This window comes from Oreochromis aureus, linkage group 22 (assembly GCF_013358895.1).
Source record: "Oreochromis aureus strain Israel breed Guangdong linkage group 22, ZZ_aureus, whole genome shotgun sequence".
Classification (NCBI taxonomy): Eukaryota; Metazoa; Chordata; class Actinopteri; order Cichliformes; family Cichlidae; genus Oreochromis; species Oreochromis aureus.
In genome coordinates, this window is record NC_052962.1 from 15,609,363 (window position 1) to 15,621,023 (window position 11,661).

At 40.9% G+C, this 11,661-nt stretch overlaps 1 pseudogene; it reads left to right on the forward strand.

The window, feature by feature from the left end:
- Nucleotides 1-11,661, forward strand: part of LOC116332984 — a 49,111-nt pseudogene that overhangs the window by 36,978 nt on the left and 472 nt on the right.

The window sequence follows — 11,661 nt, forward strand, 5'->3', positions numbered from 1 at the left end:
ACATTTCTGTCAACACCAGATGAAAATCTGCACCAGAAACAAACACAGAATATTGTCAGCCAGCAGATAGCCATGTGGTTGCAGGGTCTTTTCCTATTCACTCTGGTATGGTCTCTTGGTGTTACTATAACTGGAAATAGTCGTAAGAAGTTTGATGTCTTCTACCACAAACTGATCATGGACATGGATGATGAGCACCCTCTGCCCCAAACCATCAAACTTAAAAAGAATAACATCTTTCCTAAGAGAGGTAATGAAAATGTCTCACACAATCCCCCAAAAAACAACATAATTGTATATGGTTATATATCAAATATTTTTAACAGTACAAATCTATGATGTTTACTAAATGCCTTGCAGGCACCGTCTATCATTACTGCTTCCATAAAGAAGGACATGGACAGTGGAATGTCTAGATTGATTCAATTTCAAGTGAAGAGAACATCATACCACCTGGAGCCAACGTGACTGTATTTGTCATACAGATTAGTGCTGTCAAAGATACTACTGTGGGCTGCAATTTTCCCTGAAACTCCATATTTACCTACTGGGTGTCAGACCTCATCATCCCCACCATGGAGAAATCACGTCAGCTCTTCTTCCCAGTGGATCCACTGGCACTGGAAAATCTGTCATCAGTAAAAGCTTCTTGGTAAAGCTGCCCAATGAGCAGTACACACCAAACTACATCAACTTTTCAGCTCGTACCTCTGCAAATCTGACGCAAGACATCATCACTGCAAAGCTGGACCGAAGAAGAAAGGGCATATTTGGACCACCCGGTGGGAAGAAATTGTCGTCTTTGTTGGTAAAGATGGTTGCACATGCAAAACTAAGTATTATTAGGAACTTTGCAGCATATAAAACTACTGGTAGCTTTTATTACCTGTTTTCTACAGATGATCTGAACATGCCAGCTAAAGAAATCTATGGTGCCCAGCCACCAATTGAACTGTGAAGGCAATGGATTGATCACCAGCACTGGTATGACAAGGAAGATACCCCCGGGCTGAATATAGTGGATGTTCTATTTATGTTTGCAATGGGGCTTCCTGGTGCTGGGAAAAATTACATAACAGGTATATTGAAAAAATCCCGTGCTGTGTCTCAAGAAAGTGGCAGCTGATGAAATCACAGACTTTCATGCCTTGCAAGAAATAATGGAGTTCTACCTGGATGAGTACAACAGCTGCAGCAAGACACCCGTGCCCCTTATTATTTTCAAGTTTGCTATTGAGCACATTTCTCGCATTTGCTGTGTACTTCCATGGACACCAGAGTGCCACAAAGCTGAGCTCCTTCATCAATGATGACGTCCTGTTCCAGATTGAGCTGACCAAGAACTACGGCATGTCAGACTGGCGTGATGACCTGAGGCAGATGTAGCTTAAAGCAGGCATTGAAGGGAAGAGTCTTGTGTTTCTGTTCAGTGACAGCCAAATCAAGGATGAGGCCATGCTGGAAGACACTGACATGCTGCTTAACATGGGCGATGTGCCTAACATCTTTGCTGCAGATGAACGTTCTGATATCATCAAGAAAGCACAGTATATCACATGGATTGAAGGCAGAAAGATCGATGTAACTCAGTTCTCAATGTATAACTTCTTTATTGACCGTGTGATGGCCAACCTTCACATTGTGCTAAGTAGGTATCTTAATGTGTCCTTTCTGAATTAGAGGTGAATACATATTTTTGAGTGGAAAATATTATATTCAACAGCCATGAGTCCCATCAGTGATGCATTTAGGAACCATCTTAGGATGTTTCCCTCCTTTATTAACTGCTGCACTATTGACTGGTTTCATTCATGGCCAAATGATGCCCTGGAAATGGTGGCCCATAAGTTCCTTGAAGATGTGGAAATGGAAAGTGACATTAAACTGGAGTAAGAGAATAAAAATTATCACAAAAAGAAGCAATTTTTTCCAACTTTATACACACTGTGCTGCATCTTTGCCAACATTTTTTTTCTTTATCTAAGGGTAGTGGAGATGTGCAAGACATTCCAGACGAGTGATATGTCTCAAAGGTACTTCTCCGGGTTAAGGAGACACAACTATGTAACGCCCACCTCCTACCTTGAACTTATCCTTAAACCTTCAAGAATCTGCTCAATTTTAAGAGGAATGAAGTGAATACAGCAAGGAACTGCTATGTTATTGGTCTTCAGAAATTGGAGTTTGCTGCTATCAGGTGATTCCCCCTGTCCAGACATTCAAATGTCAAAGAAACACAGCAAATTTTTTCAGCTTTTTATATTCCTGTGTCTTTACAGGTATCAGTGATGCCGCAGGAGCTGACAGCCTTGCAACCAGAGCTCATCCAGACCTCAGTAGACACGGATAAGATGATGATTAAGATAGAGGGTGAAACAGTGGAGGTCTGCACAAAGAAAAAACTTGTGTCTGTTGTCATGTAGTTAAGTCCATGCAAAATCCACCAGGTCCAGTCAAACTGGTGATGGAGTCCATCTGTGTCATGAAAGGCATCAAGCCTGAGAAAAAAACCTGATCCCAGTGGCTCGGGTACGAATTTTGATGTGTTTGATGTAAGTTTTAGCTCAATATTACTGTGTAAACTATATATGTTACAGGTAAGATGATTGAGGATTTCTGGGGCCCTTCTAAGAAGGTTCTAGGAGACCTGAAGTTTGTGGAAAGTCTCAAAGCCTTTGACAAAGACAATATTCCTGCTCCATACATCAAGAAGATTCGAGATAAGTTTATTGAACACCCTGACTTCCAACCTTCTGTGATCAAAAATGTGTCCTCTGCTTGTGAGGGTCTCTGCAAATGGGTCAGGGCAATGGAGGTTTATGAGGGTGTAGCCAAGGTTGTAGCCCCCAAAAAGGAAAGCCTGAAGCTGGCTGAGAATGAGCTGGTTGTGCAGATGGAAAAGCTGGCTGTGAAAAGAGCTAAGCTAAAAAAAAAGTGCAAGACCGTCTACAGAGCCTGAATGATGACTTGTCAGCCATGATTAAAAAGAAGAAAGAACTGGAGGACTACATCGAATTGTGTTCTCAGAAACTGATCAGGGTGGAGAAATTAATAGGAGGACTAGGGGGGGAGAAGGATAGGTGGACAGAGGCTGCAAGGCAACTAGAAATGAGGTATGTGAAAATACATATATGATGTGCTCATTTTTACTGTTAGTTCAGATGTATGGTCATGTGTGCCTGAGTTTTAGCATTAATCGGGTTTGTATCATATTTGTCTTTCTACAGATACACCAATCTGACAGGTGACATACTCCTGTCCAGTGGCATTGTGTCTTACCTTGGGGCTTTTACTGTAGATTATTGTGTAGAATGCCAGGCACAGTGGAATATTGTATGTAAAGAGAAGAAAATCCCCTGCTCTGAGGACCCTCACTAACAGCCAGGTGGCCATTAGGGCATGGCAAATTGCAGGATTGCCTATTCTCCATAGACAATGGCATTGTTGTGTTTAGCTCCCGCCGGTGTTGACCCCTTGCTTTTGACCTGGAAGGGAGTTACAAAGACTCAAACTGCTGCTCGCCTCTCATTTTTGTGTTGTCAACGGGATCTGATCCAACTGCAGGTACTAACCAATCGCGTACTGTAAGTTCTTTCTGTATTAACGCCCTATATTTCCACAGCACGGAGTCAAACTGATCATATCTAGTAGTTTAGAGAAGAAATTACATTTTATTATAAATCTGAATCATAAAAGGCTTTAATAAAGTCTAGCTTTGTGTCATTAGGTCTGCTGAAATTTGCGGATGACCTAGATATGGGGGGCAGTAAGACCCAAACCATCTCCCTTGGTCAAGGACAGGGGCCCATAGCAGCTCGAAGCCATCAAGGAGGGCACCTGGGTGGTACTGCAGAACTGTCATCGAGCCACCAGCTGGATGCTCACTTTGGAGCCGCTCTGTGAGGAAACCTTTACTCCAGAGAACACACACCCAAGCTTTAGATAGCAGATTCTGCACAGTCATTTTTTATTAATTTATTGCATCAATAACATAATAACAAAATTATACATTTATGCTTTTCCACTCAGGTTATGGTTAACCAGTTACCCATCATATAAGTTCCCAGTTAGTATCCTGCAGAATGGGCTGAAAATGACAACCAAGCTTCGTAAAGGAATTAAAGCCAACCTGTTGCACTCGTACCAGAGTCACCCTCATCTCTGACCCTGACTGTTTTGGTGGTTCCAAGAAATAGGTCATTTGGCAGAAGCTCCTGTTGGGCCTCACCTTCTTCCATGCTCTGGTGCAGGAGAGGCGGAGCTTTGGGCCACTGGGTGAGAAATGCAATAACCCTTTCTTCCAGTTTGCTATTTAATTCTTGCAAGAACTAAAATAACCAACATTTCTTTAAAACTGACATTAAAACTATGGGTCATGCTGTAGAAATGCTGTCGTGTTTTCCCTTTTATTCAGGTTGGAATATTCCCTATGAGTTTAATGAGTCAGACCTGAGAATCAGCCTTACACAGTTCCAGATGTTCCTTAATGAATACAAAGAGGTTCCACTGGAGGCCCTTACATACCTTACAGGTGAGAGTCAACACTGCAGTTTACTGAGCAGGTTGTCAGTTAACACCAATGAAATGAGCAGCAGCAAATGAGGAAATGTGATTTTTTGTGACCTTTCACTTAGAGTTGCATTTAATAAAAGAACACAATAGCCACAGATTTTACTGTTAACCCAGAGGTGTTATGTTTCATCAGCAGTTTTAAGGGAGGACCCAAGTGCAAGACACTTAACACTTAACTTAACATTTATTTAATTAACTTGGCAACAAATGATACAGCCATAGAAGTATTTCATCAGACAAAATTATAGTGGTGAGACAGAACTAGATATACCATGAGGGGTGACAGAAAACAAGACAGGTCGAAATAACTATGGTGGAAAATAAAAAGGTGGGAAACAAAGTACAGCAATTAGAGGCAAAGAAAGAAAGTTTAAAAGCACGAAAGTAAATGTCACTGAGACGCACACAGAAACAACAAAGGGAGACAAACAACCACAGCTGACATTGAGAAAATGTCAAATACGAGAAGGATAACAATTAAATAAAAGAGGAGCCAAAACTCAAACTCTTAACAAAACATCATGACAGAAGGATTAATTTGTTTTTAATTAGCAAATGTAATATTTGTCTGTAATTAAATCTAGATTATCTTGGGCCTTGGAGAACCACAAAAACAATATATTTATGTATTCCAGACTTATGTAGACTACATTCGAAGCCTGCCAATTTCTGCCAATCCCTGTGTGTTCAGACTTCACAGTAACGTGGACATCACCAAGGACAATCAAGAGACCAATCAGCTAGAAGGAGTACTGCTGACACTTTGCAGGCAGTTGGGTGCGGGTTAAGTCTCCTCAGGTTTGCATTATCAGTTGTATAAAGCACTCAAGTTTCATTTGAAATTTTTTCCTTATAGTGAAACTCCATATGTAATCATACTAACTTAAACTGGATCTTACATGAGGCTTCATGCTCTTGTCTGTTTGTGTTGTAGGAATTAGTAGATGAGCTTGCAGAGGACATCCTGTCTAAGCTGCCCACAGACTTTTACATACAAATGGTGATGGATAAATACCCAGTCAAGTATGAAGAGTCCATGAACACTGTTCTGAGGCAGGAAGTCATCTGATTTAACAGGTAGTAGCAACTTGTGATGCCATGCAGGTAGCTGAAGTTGGGAAACAAATGTGTTGTGTTCACTGATCTGGTGAAATTCTTTACAATTCACCCTGAATCGCTCTCCCCTCCTGTCAGACTTACAGATGTGGTACGTGTCAGGCTGGTAAACATCAGAAAAGCTTTGACGGGCCAAATTGTTATGTCTTCTGAACTCAAGAGCATCTTTAACAGCATGCTGGTGGGCAAGGTGCCCGCTATGTGGGCGGCCAAGTCGTACCAGTCTCTCAAGCCCATGGGGAGTTACGTGACTGATCTGTTAGCCAGGCTACAGTTTCTACAAGTAAGATTTATGATTGTTGTGAGTCACCTAGACCTTGACCATCTTTGGAATATGACTGCCAAAATAAGTGTTGCGCATACTAAAGAGTTGAAGTTCAGCAGCATGCTATGTGCAGCTTGCTAGGTCTTGAGTTACTGTTCAGATATTCAGAAAAAATGCATTTAAAATCCCCTTCACAAGTACAAGCAAAAACACTGAGAATATGTATTATTACTATCTCTTATGCTACATTTTAGCTGTGACTATTTTTTATTGTCTGTCATAACAGAATTGGATAGATAACGGCCCACCTACAGTCTTGTGGCTCTCTGGCTTCTATTTCAGTCATTTCTTATCGGAGTATCTCAGAATTTTGCCAGGAAGTACAACATCCCACTGACTACATCGGTTTTGAATTTGAGGCATATATTTTTATTTCTAACTTCCCTCTACGTTTTTGGTCATATTCACTCAGATTGATCTAAAGATATTTTATACTTACACCTTTGAGCTGTATTCCAGGTAACTACGGAAGAGTCGCACATGGATGAAAAGCCAGAGGACGGAGCTTATATCAAAGGTCTGTTCATGGAGGGGCCACGCTGGGACAGGCAGAACATCGGAGAGTCTCTCCCCAAGATTCTGTTTGACTCTTTGCCCATCATCAAGCTTAAGCCAGGAGAAATTGACAAGTTTCGACCTGAAAACATATATGTATGTCCTGTTTACAAGACCAGTGCCCACCGGGGGACTTATACACATTGTATGCATCTTAGATGACATTAGATTTGTCCAACCATTTTAACTTTTCTTGTAAAACAAAAAAACAAAAATGCAAAACATCATACCAACACAAGAACAGAAAGTTAAAGAAGGGGGGCTTAAATCCTATGTCTACATTAAATAAAAGTATTACAGTATTAAGCCATAGTGATGCAGATGGAGACGTGGGAGATTTCCAAAGAAGTAAAATACTGTGCCTAGCTCGAAGGGAACAGAAAGCCAAAATCTCATTTTGCTGGGGAGCTATATTAAGAGGGGTCACTGGAATTCCAAATGTGGGAATTAGAGGATCTTTTCTGATCTGAATTCCGAAAACCCCTGAAAGTACAGAAAAGGATTTTGTGCAAATTTGGACAGAAGAAAAACATATGGCTTAAATTGCAAGGGGAGGTTTGGCATCTGTCCCCATTAGAGGTGAACTGTTGCAATAGAAAGCCTAAGTCTAGGGGCCCTTCCACTCGACAAAAAAGAGGAAACCATCTGGTCTAGGGACTTAGTTGAGGGGCTGAGTTTAAAAGGAATGCCAGATTGCTTAAGTGCTAATGCTAAAGAGTTTACAGGGTAACATTCACTTTTGAGTAAATTAATTTTATAGCCAGAGAAAGAGCTAAATTTTTCCAGGACAGATAAAATCAGAGGATGGGGTCAGTAACATACAAAAGAAGGTCATGTGCATACAAGGATGGAGGAAAGACTTTCACCAAGGATAGCTTGAAGCACCGACATCACTACTGGTGGGGGCCTGGGCCACAGTCCTCGACTCAGGACAGGTCAAGGGCTCGTCAGGAGAAGCAGGCCGCAGGTGAGGCCTGATGGAGTTTCCTCCTTTAGTCAGCTTTGGTGGCATTTTAGTGACCGAAATGAAAAAGTGTACTATCCTAAAATGACTTAGATGTCGCTTGGGGTCGAGTCACAGAAAAAGTGCCCAATAATAATTGAAAAAACGGCCAACTCTGCAGGAGCTCACCAAAAACACTACTTAGACCAAACCGCCATTAGCCGGAAGTCCCTGGGGGTGGTTTAACATGAACTTCTTTCTAGTAAAGACATCAAACTGTCACAATAAATGAATGGCGTCATTTTTCTACACCTCACAATCTGCGTAGGAAAAATTCAGTCATAAATATCAAAATATAAGAATGCACCTTATCAGGCTGAATGAGTGGCAGGATTTATTGAAATCAAACACTAGATGGCAGCAAAGGAAAAGCACTGTTTGAATCATTTTTAACAAAGTGCAACGGGGACTCACAATACTGAATGCCTTTGCACAATGCATCTTGATTCAGATACATTTTCTGCAAATAACAAACATTCATGTGTCCATTCATCAGATAACTCTGAAAGGAAACACTAGTGTTGATATATTTCTAGCAAGCAGATTCAAGTTTGTGCAAGCATGACAGCAGGTCATCTATCTCTGCTCAGGCCCAAAATGATGCCAAATATCTGCTTCACCACCCATGATTGAAAACTGGCTGAAGTGACAATAATTTTCCCGCATGACAGCAGATTTATGGTCTAATTATGAAATGCTGAAATTCAATATTGGATTCATATTCTCTGCATACGGGATGCCACAAATCACCACTGAATGTTTTCATGAAAAACCCGGCTCATCTAAACCTTTGCAAAGGGATTTGTTTTGGCGTTTTAAAACCCCAGGGTGTAGTTTCACAAACTCCAACGCAATAACTTTAGATCAGGTGGCTGCTGAGTGGTGCTCGCTGGCTGTATTTATGTCAGCATTGCTTGATGTTCCCTGTGGTCAGCACTTGTGAGTTTAAACATAAATAATCTGACATCTGAATCCAGCTGCTGCACCATTACCCACCACGTCGCCTAGGTCATAAAATATTGCAACCTTAAATATATATGTAATAAAAATGGAGCTGATGGAGGTGGATGTGTCGAATGCTCCAAACTTAAGTGATGACGCATGTCCAGCAGCTGTGGTCTGCAGTGTGTATATTCTCAAAAATACAGAAGAATCACAGTGTTTTTGGGAACTCTTGCAGTGAGGCAAAACATTAAGGATTCCAGCTTTGTAAAAGCCTTTATCTCCTCACCACAGGCCTCCTTAAGCTAATGTGTAAATGTCTACCAGAAAGAGCCCCCAGGAGAATATGATCGCATCCCGTTAATAAAATGACCAAAGTGAACCGTCAAAGCACAGACATCTCTTCCTACACTTGATAGAGGAGTGACACCTTTGTTCAGTCAGAATAGAACTACAGAAATTGTGCTTCAGGTTTATGAGCAACGGCACCCTGGAGTCCACAGTCATTATATTATGTTAATGCAGAGCTGATAAAATGCAATCCTCTTCAGATAAGCTACTGTTTAATGATTAACTGTATATATATATATATGATACTGTGTTTTATTATGGTGTTATTACACCATGAAAATGGGGGAACTGCTGTCTCATTAATCACACAACAGTTCAATTTGTGGGGTGGCTGTAGCTCAGGTGGCAGAGCAGGTCAGCCACTAATCAGAAGGTCGGTGGTTCGATCCCAGGCTGCCTCCTGGCTGCATGCCAAATATGCTTGGGCAAGATACTAACCCCATGTTTGGGCAGCTGTGGCTACAATTTAGCTTGCCATTGCCAGTGTGTGAATGTGTGTGTGAATGGATGAATGACTGAATGTAGTGTAAAGCGCTTTGGGGTCCTTAGGGACTGAGTAAAGCGCTATACAAATGCAGGCCATTTACCATTTTGATTTTGTAATGTAACAGTGGCTGTTGCTCTGAGCTTGTTTTTGTGCAAGAATGGCAGTGAGTCAACAGTTGGGGTTGCAGGATTTTTTTAAGGTACTTTAGAACAAGTTTGTCCTGCAGAAGCACATAAAAAGTGCAGCAAAGGACAGAGTGACATTACATGATCTGGCTACACCTTTCTCTGAGTGTCCTTTTATTCTTAGAAAAAAATGGACCTATTTTATTTGGCTTTTCCACTCAGGAAATCATCTTGGCAGCTATCCCTGTAAGTAATGCATCACAGTAAATTGCCCCTGTGTTCTCCAGCATAATCCACAACCTTTCTAATGACTTTTAAAAGGGCAATACTTTGTCCTCTGTGTTTTTTAGGGTGATACATTTTTGAACACGACACTTTTTTTTGCTTTGACATTGACATCATCATCATCTTCTTCTTCTTTTTGTAAAAAATGCCTCTTTACAATATTGTGGTGGATTAGCTCAAGCAATGAAAATGTGATTGAAGTACAGATTTTCAGCTTTAATTCAAAGGGTTTAACAAAAGTATTGCATTACTTGCTTAGGAATAACAGCCATTTTAAAACACAATCCCTCTTTTCAAGAGGCACAAAACTTACTGGACAACTAACTGACAAACTTTTTCATGGCCAACTGAGACATGTTCCCTCATTATTTCTTGATGGAATCAACTGCATGTCCTTTATCTAAGTGTTGAGCTTGCATTTGATAGTTTTCACTGGACGGTTTTATGAGGTCCAAAGAGATGTTGAAGTAAGTTAGGGAACACATCATTAGGCCGAAAAACCAAAATAAAGCAATCAGAGAGACAGCAAAGACTTTAGCAGTGGTCAAATCGACATTCTGATTCACTCTTAAAAAGACTGAAGACCAAAAGGCCTGAAGGCCCTTAGGCCAGTGCATGATTGCAGAATCATTTCCTCAAATAAGAAAAACAGCTCACAACTTCTAACCAAGTAAAGAAAACTCTCAAGTTGGTAGTTGAACAACTGTCAAAGCCTCCAATTAAGAGACGCCTTTGTGGATGGAAACAGAGACACACAGGCGCAAACCAGTGTTTACACTCAAGTGCAAGAATTTCAGATTAGGGGTTGATAGAAAACACCTAAATAAGCCTGCACAGTTCTACAAAAGGAAAAAAACAACATCTTTAGACAGATGAAACCAAGACTAACTTGTACCAGAATGATAGGAAAGAAAAGCATGGAAAAGGAGAGAAACAGCTGATGATCATCATTTGTCAAACATGAAGGAGGCAATGCTGCGGCATGGGAATGTATGGCCCTATGTGGAACAGGGCCACTAGTGTTTATAGATGATGTAACGGCTGATAGAAGCAACAGGACGAATTGTGAAGCATATAAGGCGATACTCTGCTCAGTTTCAGCCGAATGCTGCAAAACTGATCAGACAGTACTTCACAGCGATAACGGACAAGGACCCAAAGCATAGTGCAAAAGCAGCCCAGCGTCAAAGACAGTCACCTAATCTCTACCCAGAAGATCAGCTTGTTAGGTATTAAATACAAAACTGAATGAAACAAGCAGCAGCTGAAGGCGACTGCAGTAAAAGCCCGGCGTCTCAAGGGAGCAAATGCAGCATTTGGTGATGTCTTTGGCTTCTAGACTTCAATCAGCCATTCACTGCAGTGGATTTTTCATCCAAGTATCAAAAACAATCCTCATAGCATTTTAATATCACTGGTTTCCAGGGCGCAACCGGGGGGTGGGGGTTACTGGGAACCCACCCGCTATAATGCGTTGAAACATTAACTTGCTTAAAACATATTATTATGGATTTCAAAATCTTATTTGGTTTTCATATGTACCTATTTTTGGTGATATCAACTTAATAGCAAGAATATAACTAAAATCACTATCGACAAAAATTTGACAGATCCTGACATGCGGCAGAATGAAACTATTGTAATATGAGTTCTGCCTTTATTCCTAAATGTGGGAGATCATGAGGATATGCCGCTGCACTTTAAAGTCAACATTTCTTCTAGCTGATGCATTATCAGCCACACGCACAGTTACATAGAGCTTGCACATTAATTCATAACAAGGCTACTGAAAACAGTGGCAATTGTTCAGTAATTGCAGTAACAGGTTGTCCAAAATAGCCAAATGGGAGTTTCTCACAACCCAGAAGTTGTGAATACGCATAAAGCTGATTATTTCAAG